At 37.4% G+C, this 27,581-nt stretch overlaps 1 protein-coding gene across 2 annotated transcripts in view; it reads right to left on the minus strand.

Annotated features, from left to right (window-relative positions):
- Positions 1–27,581, minus strand: part of CDKAL1 (CDKAL1 threonylcarbamoyladenosine tRNA methylthiotransferase) — a gene marked incomplete at its 3' end in the record, with an annotated part of 393,323 nt that overhangs the window by 49,520 nt on the left and 316,222 nt on the right. The window lies entirely within an intron of this gene.

Genomic DNA, 27,581 nt, shown 5'->3' on the forward strand with positions numbered 1-27,581 from the left:
AAAGTAATTCACATACATATGCAAGCTCCAGTGAACAAAAAAAAACCCACCCCCCAAAAAAACCACCCTAAGAAAACAAACAAAAAAGCCTGGAAAAAAGCACATTACCCTTAAAGGATCGCTATGTTAGTAGAAAGCCACGCAAGAGGAAAACAGGTACATCAGGTTTTTGTGTGCTGAACATTATGGATGGCCCTAATCCCCCTCTTGCATGCTATGCAGACTCAGTCACAACGCAAGAATGGAGTTGATCCATCAGACTGAATAGTATGAGTGACAGATCAGTTCCCTCTTCCAACACAGAGGACTTGCACAAAAAACCTGCACACACTTTAGTGGACTTCTCCCCCAAAATATTTTTTCTCCATGCAACGACTGAAACACAAATAGTTAGATGTAGCAAACTGAACATCTGCAGAAACACACTTCGCTCATAAACACAGCGCATTGGCTGTTCTGTTCACACATCAGGCAACGATTTGTGACAAAGTGGACTTTAGGTGGAAATTTTACTCCTTATATGAATTCCTTCAGTTAAAGCAGATGAGCATATGCTACGGGACACCTAAACTCCTGATATTCTTGACATACATGACAAATTGCACTGTTTATTTTTTCTTGATTTATATGCTGGAAAGTATTTTATGTGTTGCTAGTGTGCTGTTTTGACTAAATTTTGGAATTGGCTTCCTTGCTAAGGATCCATAATAGACAAAAAAGCAGCAAGAGCAAATCTTACCATATAAACTTTGGCAGGAAACAATTTCTAGCTCAGCAATCTCTACGCAGAGACATGTGAACAATGAAATCTTTATTCAGAATATCGAATATTTATGAGTATCAGAAGTTAACATGCTCATCATTTATACCTTTTGTCTGGTATTGTTTGATACCTCACAAATTTTCACACTATAGGAATGCAAAGTTTAATTTTAATGAATGTAGGAAGAAAACAGAATTATTAGTATACGCCAGATTTACTCAGCTCCTTTTTAGAGTGCGAAATCACATTAAACTGTGAAATGTAATCTTCCTCTGTGTTCTCACATCTAATTTTTTAATTTTGTGGAGCCTGAGAATTAATAAATAAAATGTTACATTTGTTGAATTATTTTCTATAACGCATTTCCCATACTGGTGATGTCTAAGAAGTTGTACACATGCCAAATACAGAAAGAAGTGCAAAAAAAAAAAGGGCAAGAAGGAGGACCCGGGTAACTATAGACCGGTCAGCCTCACCTCCATCCCTGGGAAAGTGATGGAACACCTTATCCTTGATGCCATCTTAAGGCATGTCAAGGATAAGAGGGTTATGAGGGGCAGTCAACATGGCTTTACCAAGGGGAAGTCATGCTTGACCAACCTCATAGCTTTTTATGAGGAAATAACATTGTGGATGGATGATAGCAGAGCGGTGGATGTGGTCTACCTTGACTTCAGCAAAGCATTTGACACAGTCTCCCACAGCATCCTCATAGCTAAATTGAGGAAGTGTGGCCTGGATGATCAGGTAGTGAGGTGGACTGCGAACTGGCTGAAGGACAGAAGCCAGAGAGTTGTAGTCTATGGGGCGGAGTCCAGTTGGAGGCCTGTATCTAGTGGAGTGCCTCAAGGGTCAGTATTGGGACCAGTATTATTTAATATATTCATCAATGATTTAGATGAGGGAATTGAGTGTACTGTCAGCAAGTTTGCTGATGACACTAAGCTGGGAGGAGTGGCTGACACGCCAGAAGGCTGTGCTGCCATCCAGCGGGACCTGGACAGGCTGGAGAGTTGGGCAGGGAGAAACTTGATGAAATATAACAAGGGAAAGTGTAGAGTCCTGCATCTGGGCAGGAACAACCCCAGGTTCCAGTATAGGTTGGGGAACGACCTGTTAGAGAGTAGTGTAGGGGAGAGGGACCTGGGGGTCCTAGTGGATGGCAGGATGACCATGAGCCAGCACTGTGCCCTTGTGGCCAAGAAGGCCAATGGCATCCTGGGGTGTATTAGAAGGGGGGTGGTCAGTAGGTCGAGAGAGGTCCTCCTTCCCCTCTGCTCTGCCCTGGTGAGACCGCATCTGGAATATTGTGTCCAGTTCTGGGCCCCTCAGTTCAAGAAGGACAGGGACCTGCTGGAGAGAGTCCAGCGCAGGGCAACTAAGATGATTAAGGGAGTGGAGCATCTCCCTTATGAGGAAAGGCTGAGGGAGCTGGGTCTCTATAGTTTGGAGAAGAGGAGACTGCGGGGGGACATTATTAGTGTATATAAATATATAAAGGGGGAGTGTCATGAGGATGGAGCCAGGCTCTTCTCAGTGGCAAACAATGATAGGACAAGGGGTAATGGGTATAAACTGGAACACAAGAGGTTCCACTTAAACTTGAGAAGAAACTTCTTCTCAGTGAGGGTGACAGAACACTGGAACAGGCTGCCCAGGGGGGTTGTGGAGTCTCCTTCTCTGGAGACATTCAAAACCCGCCTGGACACATTCCTGTGTAACCTCATCTAGGTGTTCCTGCTCTGGCAGGGGGATTGGACTAGATGATCTTTTGAGGTCCCTTCCAATCTCTAACATACTGTGATACTGTGATACTGTGATACTGTGAAGTGTATCTTTGCCATCTCTGAAACAGTTATACTAGTGGAATAACTCAGAATTTTGTAAGAGAACCTCTCATGTTAAACTCTGAGCTCAGATCTCCAAATTGAAGTTGTGCAGCAAATCAAGATCCTTAATGAAACAGAAACTTTTTCGGTTTTGTGTTGAGCACACAAGCTCAAAAGCTATGCAAATAAGGCTCTACAGTCATACCATATACTGCTAGAAAAATTTTAAGGTAATTCTTTAGATTCCAGTTTCTAAATCTAATTTTACTTTACTCTTCTAAGTAGATAACTGCAGTACAGTAGGGTGTATTACAGATATCACTCTTGGGAAGAGTCTCTTTAATGACTTTAGTAAGAACTACATGACATTTCTAAATCTATCTACACTGAAGAATAAACTCATTATAATCAGTTCTCAGTTACTTTTACGTAAAGGAATTGTCTGAAACACTCGACAACAAGCACAGGTTACATTCAAATTCTGTTTATACACATCCACATACATGGTCGTATTAGTCTGGAAACCTCAAATTCAGCCATGCTGTCCCTATCTGCATAACCAAGAACTATTTGGTAGATCCCTCAAGCCACAGATTATTGAAGTCTAGAGAAGATAAACAAGTCATCCATTAAGTGTCTTTTTGGGACTCAACATATTACAGTATTTCACAGCAAAAAAACACAGACAAGTTGTTGGGCAGGGATGCAAAACAGTTTAACACTTACTGTAGGCACAAACACTGTTTTCAGGTGCCAGCATTCAGGAGGTAAGCTCCTGACATGGCCAGTGGAGGGAGGCTGAGTCAGAGCCTGAGTGAGTCAGAAGTCTGAAGAAGACGATTTAATGAGAAACCTATGATCTTAGTAGATCCTTGAAGGCATTTGTGTCTATATTTCTGGACATTTTTATGGCAGAAGTTCCATACACAGAGACAGCTAGAGAGGGATATACTGCTAAAAACGGACATATGCATATAGATGAATTCTGTACACATGTAAATCAAAGTATTTTTTTAAGTGCATACACCCAGAGGTATACACCATTAGGTTAAAGCTACAACAATATTGAAACTTCAACACTGTGGATTCCCACTTCTGGTTCTCAGCTTGACTGGACAACTGAAAAGACATTCCAATTAATATCACCAGAAAAAAAATGAAAAAGGTAGAATAAGGCAATACAATAAAACTGAACACTTTAGAACAAAAGCTTCTGTCATCTAGAGGAAACCGCTATGTAAACCTGTAAGTGGAAAGAGAAAGCAACGCTAGTACATGCCTAGCAAAGCAATGCAGTTTCATGCCATCACACTTTGGACCATTTTAGTAAAACAGACAACAACAGCCCATCACATGGGAAGTCAGAAGATTTAGGAAACACACCAAAATGGCTTAGTGAGCGAGAAGGGTGAAATCTGAACCCTAACAGAAGGCTCCACTGCAATGTAGTACCAGAAGTTACCACGGCCTGCAGCTGTCTGGCTTGCTGCCTTAATCACAACTGTTTGACAGTTTCCCCCTGTGTAATGCAGAGGTGGCGTATCAGATCCCTGCAGATGCTGGAAGCTGAAGGCAACAGAAAGAAAAGCTTTGACGTTCTGTCACGGAGATGACAGGACAAAATGGCCTGAAATAAACAACAGTTTGAGCTGGATAATTTGATGCTTTGAGTCCTTAAGCTTTTCCAGATTTTGAACTTGGCTTGGGATGTGAGATAAGGGAGCAGCAATTACTTTACTGAATTGAGTGTGGTTTTGTGAAACCAAGAAAAAGGGACCTCTCTGTGAATGCAGAAGAAATAATCCACCTGCTCTTTTTTATCCAACAAAAATAAAAAAACCCCACAAACCCCAAACCACCACCAACCCAAGAAAACCCAACTCCAAACCAAAATCAAACAACCTCCTCTCAAAAATATTTTCCCAGTCATCAGCTTTTAAGAGTATTCATGTACAGGTCATGAGTCTGCAGACTGAAACCATCAATGTTTCTAATCAATTTTTAACCATTTTATGTACCATCGTTGCAGTGCCACTGCAAAACAAAACAAAAACTGCAAACCCAATAACACCTGCAAAACTACAATGAAAATGTCTTCTCCTTCTGTCTTCCAGTAATCAGATTTACAAAAGTAGCATTTAAACTTTTGCATACATTTTTAAATCTGCGTAAAGCCCCAGCTGCAAGCATCATTGTGGCAGTTTAGCATCTCTACACTCGTGAATATATGAGCGGAGTTAGGTTGCTCTGGAAATTGTCCCATTTTATTGACACATAGGCAGATTCACAAGAAAACCGCACTGCTGGATTACTCTCCATAAATAACAACTTGTCAAGCCATGCCTGTTGGGTCCAGTCCATCCTTTCTAAGTAGTTATTTAATGGTATTCCACATGCAGGGAAGCTGTGGGTAAACAAGCAGGGAAGCTATCCCTCTGCAATCCCAATGACAGCAAAATTGTGAGCCCCAGATTTACAGCACACTTAAAAAGCATAATGAGCATCATGGGTAGTTTTAGAGGGGAAAAAATGACTTTTGCAAGTCTGACAGGATTGTCTACGCTCCTGCAAATGAATACCCAACAGGCAAGGATCCTCTTACTGAATATGTGGACTGGCCTTTGTATATACAGCATTTGATACTTAAAATGTTTACTGATGTTTGAATTTTATCTTGTGATACAGAATTTTAAAGATGGTTCAACTCTGGTTCAATGTGCTAATTTTAATAATAGTATTTATTTCATATTATGAGTTTAATCTCAAAGGCTCTTCACGTATTTTAAGAGAAATGAAAAACATGCAGTAAAACCCAATGTTATCACTCTGTGAAAATACAGCTATCCTTTAAAGAAGCCTATCAAACATTTAACCCTATATTCTCATACTGCATTAGAATTTCAGGAGAAGAAACGAGACAGACTGCATTCACTTTAACGAATTCAGCAAAATGAAAGTGACATTAGTTATTACCTAAATGGCCAAACTCAGATCACATCAAACTGTAGGAAGTTTCACAGGACCAGGTGAATATAACAATTTAGAATTTATCTTCCAAATTACAACTGCTCAGCAGTTATCACAAGGAACAGCTCCATCTGTGGAACATCATCACTAATATGTTGTCTTTCATCAGAGATTATATTAGGTAAACACTTGCCTACGTCTAGAAAGTTGGAAATTGGTAAAATCAAAATACATGAGAACTCCATCTTGAATGGTGTCAGAATGGACAGACTTCTAGCTTTCTGAATGCTAAATACATTCACAATAACCACTAAAAGTACTTGACCACACAAGTGCAATATCATAAATTCACTGGTAATACGTTTTCCAAAATGTATTAATAATGACGAATGCCCTAAAGCTACTAGCCCCAGTTCTCCCCCAAAAACCTTGTTGTCCACTCTCTGCTGAAGAAGCTTGCCAGAGTTTTCAGATTTCAGCACCTTATTTAAGGTCAAAGCCAGTATTGCAAGGGAAATGAAATATTTCAGAGAATTCTGAGCAGAACAGTATTTGAAAATAAATGCTACACTTCATTTGTCAGGAACATCTTCAGATGCTGTCAACACAAGAAGAATAATTTTCTAGAGACTGATCTTTCACCACCTCAGTTCAAAATTTCCAGAGATGGAGAAATTACTCATAAGATGAATACGCTAGCTAAGGCTATGTCCTTGAATACAAATTCCTGAAAGAGAAGAACAGGGTCTCCTTTCTATATGAGACATACACATTCCTGTATCTCCTTTCCAGTGGCTGCTCGCAAATAAAACATTTTAGTGCAATTTTGCAAAATGGGCAAACATTCTAATTGTCTCCACTTTTTTAAATATTTGAAAGATAAACAAAGTGTATTACTTCAGGCAGTTATATATAATACATTATGAGATAAGCAAAATGGATACATTACCCCCTCAGAGACCTAATATTCTACTTCAACAGTTGAATGCTTTGCTGTTCAAAGTTTGTGTGCTGAACATTATGGATGGCCTTGCTCCCCCTCTCGCATGCTATGCAGATTCGGTCACCTTAACTCAAGAATGGAGTTGATCCATCAGACTGAATATCATGTCTGACAGATTTTCCAACACAAAGAACTTGTACAAAAAACCTGCACACACGTTAGTGGACTTCTCCTCCCAAATATTTCTTCTCCATGCAACAATTTAAACACAAGTAATTAGTTAGATGCAGCAATAGCAACTATAGCTATAGTTGAACTGCTATAAACAGTTAATTTATAGAATGCATTCAAACTAGAATGTTTCGCAAATCCTAAGTGGCAAAGGACTGAATGGCAGATATTTGAAAAGTATTTAAGTGGCAAATATTTAAAAAAACAAAACCAAAAGCTTTTTTTTTTTTTTCCCCACAAAGAATAGCTGGACATAAACAAGTTTAAAGAAATGTCATTTTTATCACCTAGTTTCTTAAAACACATAGCACTCACCTCACACAGCTGTGCCTAGAAACACAACACTAATAAAGACCGCTTGGCTACTTAATATTGCTTAATTATACTAGAGAGCCAAAATCAAATATTTAAAAATTACCTAGTCCTCACCATGAACAATAATACTTCAGGACTGAGTCAAAACAACAGGCTGATTTAGGATTTTCTGCTTTTCCCTAAGTAAAGACAGCAGCAGAGGAAAATGATGCTGAGTGTTATTAAGATTTTTATTTGCATTAAAGACCTTATTTAGATATCACTGAGGTTTAAGAGATGAATAAAACCAACCGTGTTATTTTTTACCAACTCAGCAGACTAAAGTTTTCTCCTTTCTGAATGACTGATTCCCTGCCAAATGCCATTGTGACTCACTTCTATTTCTGTAAGGAAATAATACCATTTATGCACTTATTTTTTTAAGAACTCATTTGGGACTAACATTTATTAATTATCTTTCAATTTATAAAATATTACTCCATATACATGTGCAAATAAATTCTGAAAAATGCAGGTTTTGGCCACATATATGAACGTATTCATGCTAATACATACTCTTAGCAATGAGCAAAAGCATTTAGGTAAATTTTAGTTATCAGTTCCCCGTGCCTCAGATCCCTGGTTTTAGATCAGTGCTTTCCTGCTACTTCCTAAGTACTTGTGAAAAACTTCTGAATACAGATTTGGCTGATGTTCATTAGAAATAGGCAGGAAATCACATGCTGATAAAGTAGTAACGGACCAAATTCCTCCTTCAATGAGTACTGTGCATTCTATGCAATACATATGATACCATGTGATCACATCACCAAAAGACAGCCTCATAATCCAAATAAAAAAGGGAGTAGATATAAAAGTTGTCAGGCAACCATGAATTTGGTCTTGCTGATTAGAAAATCAGACTCTGTACAATGTACCAAAGCCAGCAGAGATGAACTTCCTGCATCACTGAACATTTGAGCCAGACATGTGGTCTCAAGGTTCTTTTACACATCTCCTATAAAATGAAGACTCACCAAACCCTGAAGGTTACCCATTCAAGTGTAAGCTTGGTGAAGCAGTGGGAAGATGGAAAAGCTGGCCAGCCAAGCTTGCCTGAAGAGGAGGAAGTCTTGGGGTATTGGACTACACTTAAAAGCAGAAAAAAGCCTACGTGCTACAGCTGGATCCTATACCTCAAGGGGCCCAAATGACTTAGAAAGAATACATGAGAACTAAAAGAAAGAAATGAAGCTTAGGCAAGGGAGGGAAAGAGTTTCACACTCTCTTGGCAAAGGTTTATAACTGCAGAATCAAATAAAGATGAAAATAACCGGGTAAAATCAGAAGAGGGCATACTTCATGATGAAGAACAATGAATATGCAGAAGAAACTCTGAGTCCAATAATACAGTTCTTCACCCAAGTGTGGTAAGGAAAATGGAGCTATAAAATGGAAGCAGCCATTTATTACTTTGCCTAGGCTTGTATACTACTTCTATGAAGAGCCTGGCATTTGGAACCTTTACAATGTCCACATGCTTATTAGATTAAAAGGTTGTCCAGCACTGAAGAAACAAAATTTCTGAAGAAGCGTCTGCAATTAACTTAAAGCATGACAACATATATGACATAGCTTTAGTAAAAAATATATGTTTATATATTATGCTTATATAGATGTACTGAGGAAGAAAAAGAAAAAAGGCATGCTTCTCTTAGTGATATTTATTGTACATATGAGACGTTCCTTGTATTTGAAATTTTTCCTACAAACCCTCTGGTACAATTCCGAGGCCTCCATTTTAGGATATTATTTCTGTTATTCCTTCTTACCAGACATCACATGTAATTTACCTTCACATGCTGATACATTTTCTTCCTTTCTCTGCCAAAAGCTCTGCCATTCTAAGAGCTTTTTGTACACTCCTATATTTTGTTTCCCTATTTCTCCCTAAGTAATTCTTTTGTTTCTTCTCTTCCAGGGAACCACCATTGCAAAAACACTGAAGTAATGAACAGAATTGAGCTGTGGGAGTTATTCTACTAGAAGATGTAAACAAAGCACAATCTGGGTGAAAGTAGATGGAATAACACATGGGGAAAAAAACCCAAGCTTTCCAAGCACTCATCTTCAAGTCATAAAGGTGTTAATAGCTGCTATCAATCAGGTCTTTCCTTTACAGACAGCTACAGAGGTGAGATGTTTATCTGCTAATTAGGTATCAGTACCTCAATGTGTTCTACTTTTTTCCTTCCAATTTTGACTGAAATAATAGAGTTCTGTCCTCCAAAGCCTAAGAAATCCCTTCACAGGATCAGATACCACACTCAAAATTTGTTTGTGGTATATACAAGGGTCTGAACAGAGAAATATCATCATATTACACATACTGAACATGAATGTTTGGTCAATTATGACCCCTATCAATACTACACACATGTTGGCATGATCTATACTTAAACTGTTTCTCTTTCACTAGATTTGTAGCTACTATCATTGTAATTACTTGTTGCTCTCCTTTGATTAACCTGCCAGCTTTATGTAAAATATTTTTCCTAGGATCATGATTCTTTTTTCACATCTAGTGAGACATCAGCTATGTTGGCACCTGAAGTGTCCCACAATAGACTTAGATGAGAATGGAAGATATAACTTGCTAAGAGGTTTACACTGCTCTTTGATCTCTCTGAATAAATCTGTAATGGCTCTAGCTCCATGATAAAACCAGCTTGTGAGCAATTAACATTTTATTTTAATTCATTTAATTTTCACTCAGAGGGAGTATTCACCCAATTTTGTACTATAAGCACCTGGTACAGCTGTATGATAAGATGGGAGAATTCACCATAGCAAAGCAAACAAAAATATCCTCCCACAGTTGCCTGCTAGATCTAGATCTACTGTCAGCCACCATAATACAAACAATTTTTGTCTGCTTATCCTTCTTGCTGCATCTGGTACCATTTGCCAGAATTTCATATTCAACAATGCTGCAGAGGATAGAACCAACCTGCTGGGGAGTAAAGCTTTGTGAAAATTGGATGATACAGTAGCTGGCCAGTGAATAGAAGTACGTATAATGTGAACTATCTAATTACAAATAGAGACTGATTTATTATGCAAATTTCACTTTTGTCACTCTCTCTGTTGCTAGTAAACTCCTGCACTACTGCAACTGCCAAGGGAAGCTTTAGCAGCCATTGTCCCACCAACCCACATGCTTTTTGAAAAGGAAAAATGTTTCATATGAGCCTGGCCACAACAGTTTTGGGGGCTTCCTTACTACTACTGCAAATTCTGGAGAAAGAGAGCACTACCCAATTACTTCAATATTTGCCTTGATGGACAAGAAAGATGTAAAAAACTTTCTTCGTAAGATGTCTTTCTCAGTAATTTACAACAGATAAATAAGGTTCACTTCCACCATGGAACACTGTATTTTCGGTTGATTTTTTTGTTAACAGATTTCAAAACGGTGGAAGAGATTTATATACTATTTCTGTTAGTAAGGACATTACACTGATCAGTCCTGCTGCAATTGAAATGATAATACTTAAGTTTAGGTCTAATAGAAGATATCTGCTGTTGATAAAGTGCTATAATTTGTACCAGTGTTATACTAATTTCTAATAAAAAAGAAAAAAAGCAGTGCTTGGTGTCTCAAACACTGTATTTGTTCTATAAGCATAGCTTTTTTTTCAAAATCTCCTTAATGCTATGTTAATGTAGCTAAGCATTTTTCCTCATTCACTGTAAGGTAAATCACCATGAACTGTTTCTTATGATTGAATTGCTTATGCATATATTTAATTTATACCACCATTTACCTCCTTACTGAAATCACACAAGTCTTTCAAAGTTGTAGACACCTAATAACAATCTAATTTTTCCCTAACTGTCAGAAAGCCACTCTGAAACCTGCATTGAGTGCATCAGAGGTGCAATTATAGAGTATCTGTAATAAAGCACTGGGATGCATCTTTGAACTGAGGCCTGTGGTTGGCATATCCAAAGGTGACAAGGCCTGTTCCTATTGCTTTCACTCAGCAGAGCCAATGGAGTTTTACCCACTGCAGCCAAGCAAAGCCTTCACAGACAGCTTCAGATTACGGAGGGAAATTTCCTTATCAGATGTTAGTTCATTTATAGTGAGAATTCATGTATTTTATGATCACTTCTAGTTCCACTTGACAGATTATGGAAACTGCCTAATGAGTGAATGTTGACCAATTACCAAGCTGTCAGTATGGGAAGCAAGACTGTAAACCTCTGGCATCTGAGTCTTTTAAGTTTTCACACAGAAGGGTCCCTTAGAGAACCAGGTAGGGGAATCAGTCAGGAATGACTGAAAGGCACATGCGTGCTTCAATTCTTAAGACATGCAAGAGTAAGAACTACTATGCTGCCATGACAAATGAAACTTGTAAGGCTGAAGCAACACAAACGGAGTATTTAAGCCTGCAAGTGAAAAAGAGCATGGTTTGTAATGAGAAGTGCAATGGACTGCCTCAAAATATTTACATTAAAACCTTGATCTTCCATTAAACTGCTGCTGACTTTAGAAAAAAAAAACAGACAGCAAATCCTTAGCAGTCCTATCTCCCACTGCCACTAGTAATACAATAGCTCTAACTGTGAATTAACAAAAACTTAACAAAAATTAACAAAAAATTAAAAAAATGTGCAACTTAGTAATGAGATTCTTAAAATTTTCTTTCAAGGCTTCCTGAATATCTCAGATGAACCTATTACAAACCCTATCAAATCACTTAGCTTGAAACAATGATCCAAGCTGCTCTCTCACATTTTTGTATTTAAAGGGTTTAAAGATAACAGCCATAATGTCTTATTAGACACAATGGCATAATTTCAAGGCTGTCCTATCAACTTCATCCTGACAGCTTTTCTATTTCCCACAGCTGCCTTGCTCACTTATTCCTCAGCACACAGAAATAAAAGTATAAATCCCAGTAATGAAAACAATCAAGCTGCTCATAAAATGTCATATTAAACTGAGACTGCACATCACTTCTCAAATAGTATCCTGTCAGTCACATGCTTGTTCTTCAAGTGACAGAATCACTGGCCTGAAACATGCTTGCAAAAAAACCCCAACCATTTCCAAAAAAACAAGCAAACAAAAAGCCACCAGCAGTAAAATTTACAATTTTTCCCCATAATCCAATACTGTACAAGGTATGCAATGCTATTTAAACATAATTTTTAAAATAGCCATATACAAAATAGAGGGGGGTGGGAAAGGTGACAAGACATCACTGTGCTTATTGTGTCACTGACAAACCCATAACTGAGATGTGAAGATACGAACATACAGCTTTTATTATTTTTCTTAGGGCTATGAAAGATGGAGGATGTGACACTTCTAACAAATGTCACTGCATTCCTTCAATAGACATTTATGCTGTCAAATGCAGAGTTTTAAAGTTTTTTGTTTGTTTTGTTTTTTTAATCTCAGGAAAGCAGAGTTAACAAGTATGTAACTGCTGTACTAATCCGTAAGCTTCTGATTATTTAATATCTATGGTATTCCCAAAAAGATTCAACTTCACTGTATTTATTCAAAACCCCCAGCTTTACTGCAAAATACAGCCTTTAAAAGATTAAAGTGTATGTCTCAAAATGACATAGATTTGGTGGCACAGAAAGGCACTCTGAAAACTTGCAAGATTTATGAACCACTCCTGAAAGCACAAACTAGCCAGTGTAACCCACTTCATTTTTTCCTTAGAGAAACATACTCAATCTTCAAGCTGGTTTGGGGAACAGTGCACCTGCTGGAAAGTAAGTAGCTCAAGAACCAAAATTTACCTCTATGCATGCCTAACACAATTATAGTGTTACTCCAATTGGCATTGTACAGATTTTGCCTTCTTGGTTTATTTTACAAGTTGAACATGCTAATAAAGATAAAAGCACCTCAAAGTCAGGACCAGAACTACTTCTCTGGGCAACCTGCTCCAGTGCCTTGCCATCATCACAGTAAAGAATTTCTCTGTAATATCTAATCTAAATCTACCCTCTTTCAGTTTAAAGCCATTCTCCCTTGTCCTGTCACTACATGTCCTTTTAAAAAGTCTCTCTATAGCTTTCTTGTAGGCTACCCCCTTTAACTACTGGAAAGCTGCTATAAGGTCTCCCTGGAGACCCTTTTTTCTCCAGGCTGAACAAACCCAACTTTCTCAGCATCAACTAAAGGTTTTGCAACACCAAAGCACGGACTCAGGAATATATTCCCAAAGTTACTTACAAGCTTAACAGTTACTTAAATGCCTCCTCTTCACTAGAGTTCAGAAAAGGTGAAAGATATTTTTAAGGGTCTTGTTACAGATGCTACAACTCTTCTGTTTTGAGTTTAATCTAGCATTTCCAAGTAGTGCCTATGGACTATCAATAACCTTCAAGTCATCTCTTAGCAGTCACGTGAACACAAATATTTAAGAGCCAGGTCTCTAAGCCTGTTGTACAGAGGAGATCCAAATATAAAAAAGATACTTTTTTTCTAAAGATCTGACTATTAGCAAGAATTCTTACAGTAGGCTTTGTAATACTGTCTTGCACAGGTTTAAGATAATGCTGAAATGTTCTGCAGGATTAAAAATCAGTGAAAACAGAAATACTGTTCTGAGCAACACATATGACCAAAATTATCACTGTGAAATATAACTGAAGGGTTTCACAGTAGTTGAGTTATCAAATGGCCATCAAATTCTTTTATTTATGAACTTGAAAAATAGCTTTGGCAGATGAGCTTGGGCTGGTTTTCTTCATTAATAAAACCTTATCACTTCTACTCCGAAGAATAGAGCAGCTTCTCCTTCACACACAAGTAAAATATCTATCTATATATATATACACATTAAGAATGTAATAGACCTATATGATAATTTTCAAAATTTTCTGTATTTTAAGACAATTACTGTTGCATGAAAGAATCCTTTGACCAGCAATGTAAAAAAACCCCAAAACTTGGAGTTAAAATTTACCATCACAAGCAACTTCTCAAGATGCTTCTTTTCTTTCTTCTCCCTGTTATCTACAGACCTTACCATCTCCTATAAAATCCACTGGCAGTTGCTGGCAAATTATTTTTACTTTTGTTTCAATCTCATTTCCTAATTTAACATCACCACATTCACTGCTTTATCCAGAGTAAGTAAAGGTCAGCCAAGGTATAAGAGCCTTACCAAATCAAGTAAACTTACTTGATTGTAACCATGCTAGTAACTTGGAGAAAAGAGAAAAACCTCAAAAGAAAAAAGGGTCTCTCAAGGAAGTGCAAGCCTCTTGCTAAATAAACTCCACCTTCTCCACTGCAGACACCCACTGCAAGATATTTCAGCTATCACAAGAAAATCTCTGTTCTTCAGAATAACAATAAGATTACACTGAAACACAGAGCTTCCCAGTAAGCCATGTAGAAAATAGAAATATTAAATACAAATAAGCAAATGAAAAGATGTAAAAGCATAAAGTGGTACCCATATAATGAAAACTGAAGTTTGTTAACAACGTTCTGTGAATGAATAAATTAGAATAGCAAAATGCTATAATGCTTAAGTGATCTTAATAATACCTGCCTATGGTGAATCCAATATTCCCTATGTCTCTCACAAAAATTTAATTCAATTCATGGAGCACTCTGAAGAATGCTTAGGTAGTTATTATTACTACTGCATGATATCTATAATACTGATTACACATACACACAGAAAATTCTCTAAACATTGTACATGCTTTGGACATAGACTGTACAGTTTTTATTCTAGTTCATACATTTACACAGTAAAAGATTTTCCTCACCAAAAGCAGTCTTTGAACAGTGAGTTTTGCAAGCTACCAGTTAACTATTTAACACAACTTACTGTATTATATTCATTCCCTACCTCAATGAGTTAATATGTAGACTCTACAAGGTAGCAGTCAATACATCAGTGCCTAGTGCTACTGCATTAGTGGCTCTGATCCTGCTTGATCCTAGGCTCTAGCAGAGGTTTGAACTGCTAAATAACTTATAAACAGACAGCATGGACGCACTGCCAGTGGTTTCCCAATACATGCAGCAATTTACAGCAGATCAGAGGGCTGAGGCACAGACTTAATTGGGACAGTATTTAAATACAAAAGAGAAAGGTGATAGTTGGAAAAAACCCAGGTAGGGATAGGAGTAAACCATTCCCATTACACTCTCCCTAAATCTACTGTAAATTAACCCAATTAGTTCAAGAATATTTTCCCCTCAATTCAAACACCTCCCTAGATCAAAATAGAAAACATTTATTAACTGATGCTTCCAGCTGTGACAGAAATTACAGTCATTTTTGTAGTACAGATGGTGTAAAAATGCAATCTAAAAATATGATTAAAAGCTCAAAAGATGAGTAACCCAATATCATCTTAGAAATGGCTGTTTGGATGCTGCTAAGAAATGTACGTGGAGTTAATTAGCTTGCTTTTTATCTGTTCCTCAATTAAGAACTTCTTACTTTCCCTTAATCATGAAACAGCCATTAACAGATCTGTCTGGCTGACCTTATATAAGAAGAATAAATTAGCTGAAAATTTCTTTTCTTAAAAATATGAGAATGACATTTTGAATGTTTCCTGTAACTCTCCTAAAATGAGTATTTTGGAACACTGTTTATTCACACACTTCCTGAGAGCATATTAATTCTTTTCGCCCTTAGTAAAAAAATTAGAAAACAGGTGTCAATTCCTAACAAGCAAGAGAGCACACAGAGGTAAAAGAAGTAATATTTCAGTCATTAACACTCCCTTGTAAAGAATCAGCATAATAGGAAAAATTGTCTGGAAGACGTGATTAGAACATACAAAACAAGAACTCATCTCCTCAGTGTCATTCCTTTAAATCCTGCTGTGTTGGAATAGTTGTTTTCTGGTTTTGTTCTCCCCCGACCCCAAAGTCTTTATGTGTCAGAGCAATTCCTCTAGGACTGTCTCCTTCACGGAGTCATTTCAAATTCCTGTGCTGCACTTTCTCCATGTGCGAATATGGAAATAATGAACTATGGAGGACTATAAAGCTGTACAGTGATGCTCACAGATACATGCTCCCTTTTGATATATTTTAGAAATATTTTTTTCTTTCAAAGGATAGACAAACCACAAAAGTAGATCTTGCTGTGCCATCTTTATTCACTCCAGAATTAATTCACTTGATTAGCAGGTGAATTACTCTGTTTAAATGTCAGTATTAAATTACAAAAATGGTAACCATTTTTAAATAGAGATCATGTTTTCTCAGATCTCAGATCTTTTTAAAAACATACCATATATTTTGGTTTGCCAAAAATCACGAAAATACTGCTGCTTAGGCTATGAGGATGGTGGTAATGGGGGAAAAAAGCACACTAACATCCTAAACAAAGTCCAAAGCTACTTTACCCAACAGGTGGGTAAGCAGAAACTTAGATGAGGAAGCCCACCTACAGTGGCTCAAAGAGGATGAGACATACTACAGTGGAGATCTGTGAAATGCTATTTTGCATCTATTTTGTAAACAGAGGCGTTCAGCTGCCCATTAACCACATCTGCCATTTTAAGACTTGCTCAGAATGAAGTTTTGTCCATCATACAGCAATCGAAAGGCTAGATATCACTGGTTTAATACGTCTACAAAGTTTATTTTCAAGCACACAATTTGATAAGATGATGCTTTGCACCCCAAAGAAATATGTATTTTAGGAGCACTGGCACCAATCCTGATAATAAAGTGAATTCAACAGTGCTGTAAATAAGATTATCCTTATGTGTCCTCTAGAAAAGAAACAAGGTATTAAATATAGATGAGAAATGAACTGCCCTTTTAAGATTGGGGTGAAATGATAAAAGAATGTGTCAAGATTTTTAATCTAGATGCCTGACCTCAAGGCTAATTGAGAGTTCCTGCTGTCTGTACTTTCAGCTCCATATTATACAGGAAACAAAAATAATAATGAAAAGACAACAACAGTAAAATGGTATGCTATACAGACTTACAAATTTCACCTATTAAACAACTGCCCCTGTTAATGTTCTAAGTAAAAAACTAATAGTGCTCTTCACCTCAGAAAAAAATCATGATACCATGCAGCCGTGCTAGGCATTAGTTACACTGCATTTGCCCAAAGGTTAAGAAAAACCAGCTTCAACAGTTCCTTGACTTGTTTTACAGCAGTCCAGCACTGCTGACTACCAAAATAATTCCTGAAAGAGCATGATAAAAATGAAGAGAGATTTGAAAGTTTTATTAAAATCACTTTCTTTTTCTGAACCTAACCGCAGTGTTAGAAGCCTGACTTTGATTGCTCCAGTATCATCTTCCTTACCAATGCAATCAATTCTTTCTATTTAGAAAAGATACTGTCATAATATAATTGTTCCACTCCCTTGCATTTGATACTATTTGATACTGTGATACTCTTTTGTATGTTGATATCTATTCACAAAAAACATGGCTGAACTGAGCTACGACACTAGGATGATAACTTTTTGTAGTCAGGACAAGTCCTTAAGATATAAAATCTGTAAATCCAACTCAGCCCTTATGGTTCAGGTTATGAACAGTACTGAGTATTCAATGGTAGTCTGAGCTCTAAGCCACTATAGCTAATTTTTAAGAAATATGATTTGAAGGAGATTAATAGCATTGCACCATCACACCCCTAATAACCAGCTTAATTCAAAATCCCACTATGGAGGGTGTTACTGCTATTATTTTAAACAAATGAGTAGTACCCTGGAAACACCTGGATCTAAAAGTACTTGCAAATCTAAACAGTTCTATGGAATTTACCTCATGGCTTTACTGTTAGCAGAAATAACTGACCAGCGTAAAAGGGATGAGCAGGTGAGGTCACATTTACTTCTTGAGCTTTGCAAGAACTGGTGATACGAAGTAAGGCCTCCTATGCTTTTTAGATAGATAGAGACAGCAATAAATACACACTGTTAATATGAGAAGCAAAGGTACAAGAATGACAAGAAATTCACCCAAGTCTCTAAACAGACAAATGCTGGGGACACAAGGTTGCAGGCTCTCGAGTTTCAGTCTAGAGAGGATTTGCTAACTTAAAGCCCAACAGTACTTTTTTGAAAGCAATCTTCTGATGCAGAATTTTGCTTAGTGTTCTGGCTCACTCTTTCTACTTCCCCAGTGTGTGCATCCCAGTTCTTTCTTCTTCCTCATTTATGCTCAACACTAAGAGGATAAGAGGAAGCTTTTGAGGAGAGGCAGATGAAAGAGATGGGAATCTTAAGGGAAGACTCAGCCTCCAGCAGACAGAATTGTGGGACTCTTGCTCTCATTGCTCTCCCGCCAGGAGCGCAGGACACAAAATAATTGAGCTATGTTACCAGTATCACATTTCTCCTGTGTATTATTTGTGGAAACCAAGGGGAAAGGAGTACATATCTATCACATATATTCAAGGACAAGTGCCTCCTCCTACACTTTTTTAACAGTTCTCATGTGATCTGATTGAAAGTCTCTTTTGAAACCAAACTAAAGCACTGACTGGCCTAAGTAATCACCCTAAAAATTCACCTTTACAGCTTCAGAAGTTGGCAAGTATGAGAGAACACACCAAAGATAAAACATACGGTTTCTACTCCAAGAAAAAGAAAAGGTAAATCAAGCCAAGTTGTTTCCATATTTTTTTAATATGATTTAAATAACAGACCTGTTTTCTAGCCCTGGTCGTATTCACCAATGCACATGCTAGTATCATTTTCAAACTGGGGGGGGGGGGAAGAGGGGAGGGCAAAAGACTATTTAGAAACTGCATTCCCTACCATCCACCCCCTTTTGAGAGTTTCTATCTGCTCTGACCCAATGCCAGCATGATAATTTCCCATAAAACAGGAGTGTAGGAGGGTATTATTGGCACTAAAGCATGGGAATAACCTGCGGGAGGAAAAGTTATTTTTCTTATTCCTTCCTCAAGCATAACTTCTGAAAATAAAATGGGGAGGATGGTGTGTGTGTGTGTTCACAGAAGTAAAGTCTCTTAGTACAAAAGGCAGAAGATAAGGAGGTGAGGTGAGAAATAATAAAATATGGGCAGAGTAAAAAGTTTACAAGACAGTACTTGGAAAATTCATTCAAAGCATGAAATTTATCCTAAATTTAAATAAAGGAGAGTTTATTTTTTTTCCTTCCTTACCTGTAACATAGGAATTAGACGGCCTACAGGGATTTAGAAAACGTGCTTATTGAAGGGAAGAGAGATGGCCGGCTGCAGTAGGCATATGAGAATGTCAAATATGGAGCACAAACAGAAGCGTTTAGAGCAAACCATTACTGCAGAGTGCTGGCTCTGCCTGGAAAACACACGGCTTTCCAGACCCCTCCAATCACCAATGCATGAGCAGCCCCACAATCCTGGTAACAAGAGATCAGTCCTCCAGCTTCCATCAGCTGATGAAAGACAAGATGAGATACAGAGAAAGTTCTGAATTTTGCTCCCTTGTTCATACTTCCGTCTATTAATGCCCAAGAATGAAACTAGCAAAGGCAGAATATGGTGATAAAAAAGAAGGGAATATGGAAACCAATTACTGACTTTGTTTCCCCAAACCACAAAATATTGTGTGTATTTCCCATCATGTTGCATTCTAGCTACCTGCACCTATTTCTTCAACTGTCACCAAGATGAGGCCGCTGACACCCCAACTGTCAGGATTTTAACTTGGCACAGTAAAACCCTCCTCCATGGGAGAAGCAGACATTTTTACAGAAGTCTGCTAGGAGGCTGCTAAAACCAAAGCAAGTTTTTTAGGTACCTCTTAGCTTTCAGAATACCACCTGTGTATTTATACCACTCCTCCTCGTTTTGAGTATTTTCCTGGCAGGAAAATTCTCTACACAGAAACATGGGGAGGCTTCTTTTCCCATATTATGAGTTTTTCCATTTAAAGGAGCAGCTGGTCTAATGAGTGGGGTTTAATTAAATGCACTCATTTGTAGTTCTAAAAAACATATATAAAAGGCCATACTGAACCAACATAACTGCAGTCAGTGAGATCTATATTTCACAATAAAACAATAAGTACTCCACAATAGTATAGTTCTAAGATTAAAAAGAGGGAGGAGTAATTTCAGTGAGTTATGATCTGTGGTTCCTGCTGCTATTTAAAAAAAAATAAAAATTATATATCCTTTGATCTTTGTTATAAACAGCAAACAATACTTGTGCTGCAGTGCAAAGAAAGCTTGGATTTCTACTGGTTGAGGCTGTATTCATCTATTAAAGAAAGAAAAGGTGACTGCACAGAAACAAGTGTCATGAATCATTCCAATAATTCAGAACTACACCACCCAGCTGCACATATCTCTTAGAACCATATACAAAACATTAATGTACTCAAGCAGGCAGATTAGTTCAAATAATGTTCTAGCCCAGCAAGGCAGACTTCTTTTTGTTGGCTTGAAAAGCTCATACAACTTCATAGCATGCAAATCTGAGAGCAGCTTAATTGTACTTGACTGCAGGAGATGCTCCATATAAGAGACAGAGTTGTCTCTGTTCAGGAAAAATGTGTCGGTTACACTGAGATTCATCCATAAAGCCAAGTGTACAAAGTTGAAGGCTGTGACAAAAAAACCCCAAACCTTATAAACATCCGGAAATCACTGGTATGGCTTTAAGTCAATGAAATACAAGCACAGTAGGAAGCTCCCCTTTAACTACCTAAATGCAGTATGTGAGAGCAGCATTAACTGTCTTTTGCAGCTTTGCAGAGGTTTGGTGCATGCAAACACACAGATGATTCGGAACAACTGAAGCATGCCTGTAAAAAACAGGTAGACAATGATTCGAATGACATATAATCTTCTTGGGATTTAGGATTAGGCAGAAGCAGCCAACTAATTACGCACTGTTTGTTTTAGCTGAAGGAACAATGAAGGTTTTACAGTTGCTACATTCATCACACATTTTTCAGTGTTATGTGGCAAACAATATTTATGTCTTTCCTCCGAGTGAAGCAGACATTGAGCCTAGCAGGACTGTTTGTTTGGGGTTTTTTTATTTTTTTAAGCATTTATTTCTTCACATACTGGTTTTCTCACATATAAGTCTCTCGAAGTACATCTGAAGACACATTCACCTTGGTATTCATAAACAGTGTTCATAGGATTTGCAACATTTACAAGGGCATTTCCCCATTCATATCACTTTTTGAGGTGAGGGGACACATATTAAAAAAGTCTGTTTATTATTATATGTTTATTATTGACTACAACAGTTTCACTTGGAGTACTGTGTACAGTTCTGTGTCCTCAACATAAAAAGGACATGGAAGTGTTGGACAAGTCCAGAGGAGGGCCACGTGGATGATCAGGGGACTGGAGCACCTCCCGTATGAAGATAGGCTGAGAAAGTTGGGGCTGTTCAGCCTGGAGAAGAGAAGGCTGCGTGGAGACCTCATAGCAGCCTTCCAGTATCTGAAGGGGGCCTACAAGGATGCTGGGGAGGGACTCTTCATCAGGGACTGTAGTGACAGGACAAGGGGTAATGGGTTCAAACTTAAACAGGGGAAGTTTAGATTGGATCTAAGGAAGAAATTCTTTACTGAGAGGGTGGTGAGGCACTGCAATGGGTTGCCCAGGGAGGTTGTGAATGCTCAATCCTTGGCAGTGTTCAAGGCCAGGTTGGATGAGGCCTTGGGTGGCATGGTTTAGTGTGAGGTGTCCCTGTCCATGGCAGGGGGGTTGGAACTAGATGATCTTAAGGTCCTTTCCAACCCTAACTATTCTGTGATTATGTGATTCCTTTTTTTTTTTCCATATGATGCTCCACAAATGTGGGGTTATCAGCATCTGAAGGGACATAAGATTTACTGACTATCTCTACCCATTCTATCTTATTAAAGCGGCTATTTTATTCAGTCAATTGTTGTTAGGCCTTTTTATGGAGATACAGAAAGAGCCCTGCACCATCTCTGTCTCAACCTCCCTGCTCCATTGAGAATAGCACCTATTGTAGGTACACAACTGAGCGTGCAGAGCAAGAAAATCACATCTAAGAACATACCTTCTTATGTTTCAAAACAATCTGCTCCCCAGCAATTCTTGTATAAAATTATTAAAACTTTTTTTTTATTTATTTATTTTAAATTTTTAGGAACAATAAGGACTTCTCTCACTTGTGTGCGAAAAGCACTTCATTATACTACACTTAAACCACGAAAAAGTATTCACAAAATTTTCAGTGAAAATTCTAAGTCACTGAAGAAGGTAATGATGCCCCATTTTGTATATTTGAGCAAATACAAAAGCTTTCTTTGCTTTACATATAGGGCATCTAATTTCATAAGATAGCTTGTGTTCAGCTCTTCAATACAGTTTTCTGTCATTTGGTAAATAAAACCAAGCACTGGATAATTGGGATTCATGGCTTCACACACTGCTTTCATTATGCATGCCCACTGCAAACAGTTTCAGTGTGGGTATCACTTACTTAAAATAAAGTGTTTAAAAATAGTTAAGTCTTTTACGTGAGGTCACCTTTTCTCAAGGCACAATGTAATCTTTAATTAATGCTGGAGATCCTGTATCTCTGACAGAAAGACTGTGACCGTGTAGACTTCATAGAAATGCTAAAATTAAAAACCGAAGCAGGTGCTTCAAATTTCTGCAGAAACGTGCAGATTTTTGGTTACAATTTTTAAGTGCCTATTCATTAGACTCTTTGTAAGACAAAGCGGTGCACAGAGCCAGCTGGCATTCAGGTGGTTTTGCTGCTGTCCAATGTATAAAACTGTGAAGTGGTGCAGCATAGTAATTAAGGGGCTGATACCACGAGTACAGTTAAACAGTAACAAAACTGAAGATGAAGAAAATGTTTGAAAGTGGAAAAAGCAACAGTAAGCCAGCTGGAAAAATACAACTTCACTGGGCATTCTGGAAAAAAAGCCATCTACCCAAAGTGAATTGTGTTTACATGGAAGAAAACAGGAAGGTTGCATCTGAAAAATTATCCAGTAATTTCAAATTTCACTATGCTGAAATTAAAATTAAAAAAATCTAAAGACACTGTCCACAGCATAGCACCAGCAAAATCCTGAAAACAAACATAAGTCCATCCTAATCTCTCCTATTCCCCATAACCATTAGAATACCTTGAAAGTCTTCAATTCTAGATAAATTAAAAACAATTACTTTATTGTGGGTACAAATTACTGTGCTTGTTAAGACTATTTTTTTCTTATATAGCATGCCTGTATACAGACTGGTATTCATGGCATAGCACACCACACACAGCAATAAACCTGTAATATTTATATACACACACTTAGGTGTAAGCCCAAATTTTCATCCCCAGAGACAAGGGATATCACTACTAACAGAGCCTCACTTGGAATTTATCCAGCTTCTGAACTGTAGATTAAGCACTATTTTTATTTTCTTGGAGAAATAAGGTAAAATTTATCATATTCAGGCAAGAACAGAATGGCAGGGTTCACAAGACAGATGGTGCCTGAGTGCCACAGCAGTTGCCACTTTGTTGTTCGCTGCTGAGGAAATACAGCAGAACAATAACTTTGGGCTGGTATTTGACTTAGACATACAAATACATGTCAGCCAAGCCTTCTCTGTACATCCATACATCCCTGCATGCCTGATATTTTTCTTATGAAATACAAATTCCTTTCCCCCCCCACAAATAAGCTGCTAGTGATTTTTAATTCCAGATAATTTATAGGTGACAGCTTAGAAGTTAAAAGCTATCTGTCTTTCCAGACAAAACTATGCTGACACCTGATTTTAAATATTTCAGTGGAACCTGGATTTAGGCAGGATTCTGAAAGGGGAGACTGTTCCCCAAAAATCACAACCACCACCACAATACACGAACAAATATTAATTGGTAATTAATTTTATCTTCTACTTGGTTCTAGGTTTTTCTTTTCATGGAATTACATTCTCAGAACCATGGTAAGTTGTAGTGAAGGAAAAAAAAAAAACAAAACACCAAAGCACAGCAGATCTCTTTCTAAAGATAATTTAGAGAGCATTCTCAATGGAAATGACGTATATGCATGTGATATAATGGCATATTATCTACCATTAAAAACAAAATAGGTTTCTTGGCAATAACATTATCCTATTTCCAATATCAATAATTGTATTACTTTGATTTAGATATGTGGCATTACAAAGGTTTTACAGTAAGTACTTTAACATTCCCTACTTCCACGAAATGTTTTGATACAGAGGCCCAATTTCTTACCAGACACACAGAGCTTGCACAGTGTACACAGTTGCCAACCATTAACAGAGGATTTTATGCTACACACCTACAGAATATAATCAATAAAAGGCTCTTCTCTGTCCTCTTCCTCCCCCCCTTGAAACTACACACATCACAAGAAAAGGGATTAATCGAAGACAATATTCATAAAGAAGTTTAAAAGCACCAAACCCCTGTATGTAGTCGCATGGAAGAAAGAATCCCTTGAAAGAATTTAAAGAATCTTCACATGTATACTCTCCCATATTATTATTCATATCAAATCCTGTATATTTTTAAATACAAACAGAATTTGAAATAAAATAACTGCCAACAGTATCTGTTTTCAGAACCCAAACATTCTACAACGAATTGGCATTATCCTTTGATACAATGTTACTAACAGTCAGTATAATAGCAAAACCAGATACTAGTATATGAAACAGCCCTAGAAAGCACTCATCCCATGTTTTGATTTGTTATTGGAAAGCTCCATAAAGAATGGAATACACATATAGAAGCTGGTAAACCTTAACAAATTTAAAAGTGTTTACCCCTTGCACTTCTTTCAACATAGGGATTGACAGTAAAACTAAAAGAGAAAGTAAAATTCAACAGAAAATTCAACTCTGTTCTCCATATGGAAACAGAAACAAAAAATACAAGTGGTGATAAAATAACATGCAGCATCACTAGAGCAATGCAGGACATATTTCTACAGAATTAATTGACTGGCATTGACTTCTAGAAGCTAAGTCATTAAACCTGCATAGACCAAGACAAGATTTCCTGGAGTTGTTCAATTGAAAAGTGTAGGTAAGCCTTGCATTTTAGAAAAGTATGGTAATAAATTATTGTAAATAATTTTATTGTAAAATATGGTAATAAATATTATTATCAATAAATATGTAAAATATGGTAAAAATATGGTAATAAATTTCTTCTTGTTGAGCTGCCTACTGAAAATCACCAGATGAAAACACTACTAGTCTGTATCTGCTGATGACAAGTTTTTGTGGGCAATTTTTCTAACCTGGCATGTAAAACTTTGGAAAGAGATGAAAGGAGATCCACAGTATAAATGTTCCGATTTTTACAGATTTGTATTAACCATCTTTAGACCCTGAACTCACCCTTTGACACTACATCCCAGGGTTTAAATCACAATATTAATGATTTTTCATTCTCAGGAAGACAACAGCAAATGTATTTTACTTTTTCCTCCACGTTTTGAAGTGTAATGCAGACTGAATATATCTTGTTCATAGCTTGAAAAGTTCAGAGGATCCTTTGCAGAATGCTACTATAAATGACTGTCATTTTCACCACAGAACTTTGCTACTATCAATGTACTGGGTTGCTCCAGCCCCACAAGCCTATATGGTTATGCTGCTACTCCAAGTTAGAAGCTGGATAATGAGAACACTGGGGAGCAGTATGCATACTGAAGGCTTCTTCCGAGCTTGACGTTCCCGGCTTTTATGAATAGTCAACAGGGAGCCTAGCAGAAGATATAGCTTATGCCTGTTGGCAAGACTTTAACTTCCATAATGCCTCTGAGGTAAACTATAATTACAATGACTCAGGCAAAATAATGTGGGAGTTCTATATCTGGGAGGAGCAAAGCAAAATTACTCAAGATCAGTTCTTGACTTATTAGAGAACTGTAATTCAACACAGGGCACAGTTGTTTTTTTTAAAATCCTCCTTGGCACACAAATGAAGATGGTGCTTTCGTAATAATGATTAAGCAGGTTTTGTTTATCCATCTCAGCATCTATACTTAATTTAACACAGATTATTGGTGAATTATGACTCTCTCAACCACAGATGTCTATTTTAAAAAGCTGTGAAATTGTAAACAAACAAACAAGTCTTGTCTTTAAAATAAATGCACGAGAAAACATAGATGCATTTAGAAGAAGAACACAGAAAAAGCAGAGTTTTGCATGAAACTGTGGAAAAGAACAAATGTAAGACAGGGTGCTCTCAGTGCTAGACCCTAAGGAGCTTTATATCTTTATTAAGTATAGTGGTTGAATTTTCTAAAATCTTCCTCAAGAACTGTTTCTTGCTATACTATGTCAAACAGCCTTCTAACATGCCATTAGTTTTCAACCCTAAGTACAGCTTAAAATTATAAAGAATTCATGCTGGATGTCTTGAAATAAACCTCATCTACTCTGGAGAGAAGCACCATCAAGCTCAACAGAAATAACAGGAAAAAAGAACAGGAAATTTTCCTGTAATTGGTGGGGTTATGGACAAATGCTGCTCCACCCTCCAGAGGAGTTATACATGGAATTCTTCTTTACCTCATTCTTAAGGTATTTTCAGAAGCAAAGCAGAGGGAACAATACATTTTTTAAAAAAGATTCAAAGTACCTGCAAGCTCTGCTCCTGGGAATACTGAGGAAAAGTGAGAAAATGGGGCAAAAAAGTAAAAACAAAGTAAGAAACAAAACCCCACAAAACCCCCCTCAAATCCAACCAACAATAATGCAATTTATAGCTGCCAATGAAAAACTGGTGGCTGTGATATTTCCATACCATTTGACTGGTGAGGAACCCCTAAGAAAGCACACCCAGCATGACCATGCATTTCTTATTAAGACTATGAAGTATTGCCATGTGCCCATCATTTCATGGAGTGTTATATACATAGCAATATAGGTAGACAGGAATCCTGAGCAGCTTCTCATCCCATGGTCTTTGAAAATTCAAATGGTTAAGATTAAATAGCTTCTGAAACCTAACATCCACTTCATGGCTCCAATGTGACAGGGTATACCATAGGACAAATTTTTCCCTTAAGGCATATTGTAAAGTATCACTGAATGAAAGCAACCTAATGAGAAGGAGTATAGGTAACTGCTTACTTGTAAGTTAGAAAAATAAATACAATCTGCAACGCTTATCAACTACATATTGGCTGATCAGTTCCTGCATAAATATTGGGAGATTATTAGTTTCGCTAATTCAACAATACAGTAACTCCAATACGCTATTGTCAAACTCTATTAGAAGCCTTCACTATTACTTATTACCGACTTTTGCATATTGTATGTATAATTAAGATTCTTAAATTTTCCTCAAGATGTGAATTTAAATATGCCAATTTTAAGATGTTCTGTGCTTACAGAACTTACAACCTGATGATACTTTGTTTCAGAAACCATTATCTCAAGCTGTGTTTACAAAGAAGCAAGGAACTTCAGCATATCACCAAAGCAGGAAAAAGAGAAATTTTAAGATTTACTTAAGCCAGTTGAGATGTACCTCAAGATTCTTTAGACAAAATC

Source organism: Psittacula echo (genome assembly GCF_963264785.1).
Source record: "Psittacula echo genome assembly, chromosome: 2".
Taxonomy (NCBI): domain Eukaryota; kingdom Metazoa; phylum Chordata; class Aves; order Psittaciformes; family Psittacidae; genus Psittacula; species Psittacula echo.